Below are 3,762 nucleotides of genomic sequence, written 5' to 3'. Positions count from 1 at the left end.
AAAGAATCAGATTTGACTGAGCAACTAATACACTAACACACATTCTCCATGAAGAGATGGGACTGGATGCCATGATCTTAATTTTTTTAATGTTGATTTCTAAGTCAGCTTTTCATTCCCTTTCACCTTTATCAAGAGTCTCTTTAATTCCTCTTTGCTTTATGCCATTAGGGTGGTATCATTTCATATCTGAAGTTGATTAATATGGTCTCATTTATCATCTGCTTTCTGTTTATCCCCTCTGATTTTTGTAGCTCTGTTTTACCTTTAGTCCCTTCTTTTGGATTATTTGATCATTCTATTTTAATCTATTTCTATTAGATTTTGGACTATATCTCTTTGTATAACTGTGTTACTCTAGGAACTTAAATACACATATTCAACTGTCCACAGCCATTTCAAAATAAAGTTGTACTACTTCAATGAAATACAGAATGTTTGCTGCCAGTTAGGTCTCTTTATACCCCCATAACTCTCTTGAGAGTCCCTTGGACTGCAAGGAGATCCAACCAGTCCATTCTAAAGGAGATTGATCCTGGGTGTTCATTGGAAGGACTGATGCTAAAGCTGAAACTCCAATACTTTGGCCACCTCATGCGATGAGTTGACTCACTGGAAAAGAGTCTGATGCTGGGAAGGATTGGGGGCGGGAGGAGAAGGGGACGACAGAGAATGAGATGGCTGAATGGCATCACCAACTCGATGGACATGAGTTTGAGTGAACTTCAGGAGTTGGTGACGGACAGGGAGGCCTGGCGTGCTGTGATTCATGGGGACACAAAGAGTCGGTCACGACTGAGTGACTGAACTGAACTGCACTGAAGGTTTATCTTATATTATCTTAGATTAATAGTTGCTAAATCTATTACATCTACATATGTTGAAAATCTCACTGGACATTGTTATACATTTTATTGTCAACATGTGTACTAACACCACCTGGGAAACACCACAATATTATTATACTAGTTTACATTTATCATATACAATTGTCAGATAGGGGAAGCCGTATCTGGTGAGGCTCAGGTGATCTGCAGCAGGATCTCCATTTCCATGAGAAAGGTGTCACTGGGCATATTCCCCAATGATCTTGAAGAAGAGATGCCTAGGCATTTCAAGCTGATAAACTGCAGGGCTGGGGGCACCACAGAAGTTTTTCAAAGGTACCCAGTTTTTCCAGATACTTCTGCTTGGTGTTGGTCTCAAGAATGACATAATCTTTCACAGAACCTCTTGGAAATTGGAAAGACCCTTGATAGCTGGATTAAATGCACTGTGGCTTTCAGGCTTCCCAGCTTTGACTTCCTCATCTACTTCATTTTGAGCACTAGCTCAGCTGGAATTATGTTAAAGATGGAGTCAAACCCAGTGCTATGGACATTGTTCAGATGGTTGTATAAACCTGTGGCCAGAAGGATGCCAACCTGCACAGAAACCAAATGGTTGGAGAAGGAGGCAATCACCAATCCACTGTACCCAGCCCAGAACAGAATAACCTGGTCCTCCAAGGTGAGGTCAGAGAAGTGGGGAAAGTACTTGGCCCATTCAAAGAGAGTGCAAAGCTGCTTACTGTTTTTTTGTTTTTCCCCAAAGCAGGACATTTATGTTGTCTTTAAAACATCACAAATATGAATCATCCAGCAGCTTGCCGTTTTTGTAGCTGGACAACTTGTCTTAATCATCAGTCTGCTGAACTTCCTTTTTTAGAAACATAAAAAACATCCAAAAATTCTCGATAACTATGTCTTTAACTGCTAGGGCTTGCTGAATCAAAGCAGCTAGATTTGATTCAAGTTCAGTGTTCTTACCTTCAGGAATTAAACTTATTTTTCTGATGCTTGAGATACTGAACAAGAAACACCTGGCCTCTTCTGAACCCTGTGGATGTATTTTTTGCCCAAGAAATTTCAACATGAGACCTATTCTTTTGAATAATGATGCCAATGGGGAAGTGAGTTATACGCAGATCTCATCTTGAAACAGAAACCCAGCATAACACTTTTAATCATGTTCTGTGCATGACTTCAGATACTGCCAAAGGTAGCCAGTTCCTTTCTATTTCTCCAGAATTTGTCAGCTCAGAGCCCCTTCTTTTTCTTTTGAAGGAGACTTTTGTATTTTATCCAAAGATTTAGCTGTAAACAGAAGAGGCTGCAGTGACTTTATGCAGCCATAGCATATCTGTAACTCTATATAAGCCAAGTAAGAGTGATGTGGGAATGCAGTGATTAAAGAGTGGGATTCAGATACGGAAAAAAGAGGGGGTGATTCAACATGAAAATCCTTATTTAAAAAAAAGAAACTTGTGACCCTAACTCACAGCATACATAGAAAATAGTTCCACATTGTGTGTGTGCTTAGTCGCTTAGTTGGGTTTGACTCTTTGCAACCCCATGGACTGAAACCCACCAGGTTTCTCTGTCCATGGGATTTTTCTAGGCAAGAATACTGGAGTGGGTTGCCATTTCCTCTTCTAGGGGTTCTTCCTGATTTAGGGATCGAACCCTCATCTCCTATGTCTCCTGCATTGCAAGCGGATTCTTTACCTGCTGAGCCACTGGGGAAGCTGATAATACTGTAAGCAATAAAAAAATTTTAAATATATACAAATCTTTATAATCATAGAGTATAAAATATTTTAAAGACAAGATGCAAAAGTACAAATTGTAAGTGAGAAAAAACAATAAATTACTACATGATAACAAAAAGGTATCTAACTTGAGTTTATGAGCCATTGCCTCATTGAACAGCATAGATGGACTTTACAACATAATACTGAACAAAAGAAACAAAACACTATCTACGAAATAATTCTATTTATACAAAATTCAAAAACAGACAAAGTGATACAGTTTGTAAGAAGACAGGAAAGTGGTTATTTTTCAAAAAAACATATTGACTTAAAGGGGAAATGAAAAGCTTCTTGGGTGCTAGTAAATTTCTGTTTCTCTATCTGGGAATTGTTATAATTTCATTTTTGTATTTGTTTTGCTTTATTGTGTATGCATGAAAATTCATTAAACTGGTCACTTATTTGTTGTTTCCTATCTGAGCTTACACTTTGATAAATATTAAAATGAAAAGTAAGGAAATAATACATGCAAGTTTTGGGATAATTAAAATAAAAAGAGGCATTGAATGGTAATTTGGAGAAGCACAAAGATGACGCATTGCTACTGACAAAATTCCAGTTAAGTTGGATTGAGGATTGAAGGATGTTCATCTTCTTGTTTATTTTTACCATGTGGACATACATGTATCAACTATTTGTACAACTATTACAAGATAATTAATAATCATGTTATTGCATAAAAATGACATCATAAATAGGAGAAAGAACCTCATGATTGACACAGCCTAGGCTTTCAAAATATTTGTGAAATGACGAAACATGATTAATTCATTTCAATATGTCTTTTTATTGGCATGTTAATTATATATTATCATTGTATATTTTACTAAACACTGATATTACACTAAACATTTTACAACTTTTTGTTTGTCATTTCACACTAAATTCTAAACATCTATTTTTAATATTTTGTTGTTGCTACAGATATAATCATATGGGTGAGTCATATTTCATTTAATTTGCTTAAGAGGAAGAGCAAAATAATGATGTAATAAATTGAAAACCTTTTATAATTGACCTAGACCAGTACTCTTGCCTAGAAAATCCCATGGACGGAGGAGCCTGGTAGGCTGCAGTCCATGGGATCGCTATGAATCAGACATGACTGAGCGACTTCACTTTCACTTTTC

The 3,762-nt window shown here is 36.9% G+C and overlaps 1 pseudogene; it reads right to left on the bottom strand.

Moving 5' to 3' along the window:
* Window positions 1–1,022: 1,022 nt before the first annotated feature.
* On the bottom strand, window positions 1,023–1,601 carry LOC129561665 (retinoic acid receptor RXR-gamma pseudogene; annotated as a pseudogene).
* Window positions 1,602–3,762: the final 2,161 nt, after the last annotated feature.

The sequence above is a fragment of the Moschus berezovskii genome, chromosome 5 (assembly GCF_049115385.1).
Source record: "Moschus berezovskii isolate FMDL1 chromosome 5, NW_MosBer_1.0, whole genome shotgun sequence".
Taxonomy (NCBI): domain Eukaryota; kingdom Metazoa; phylum Chordata; class Mammalia; order Artiodactyla; family Moschidae; genus Moschus; species Moschus berezovskii.
The sequence above is the reverse complement of the archived record's forward strand: the minus strand, read 5'-3'. Positions and strand labels throughout refer to the sequence as shown.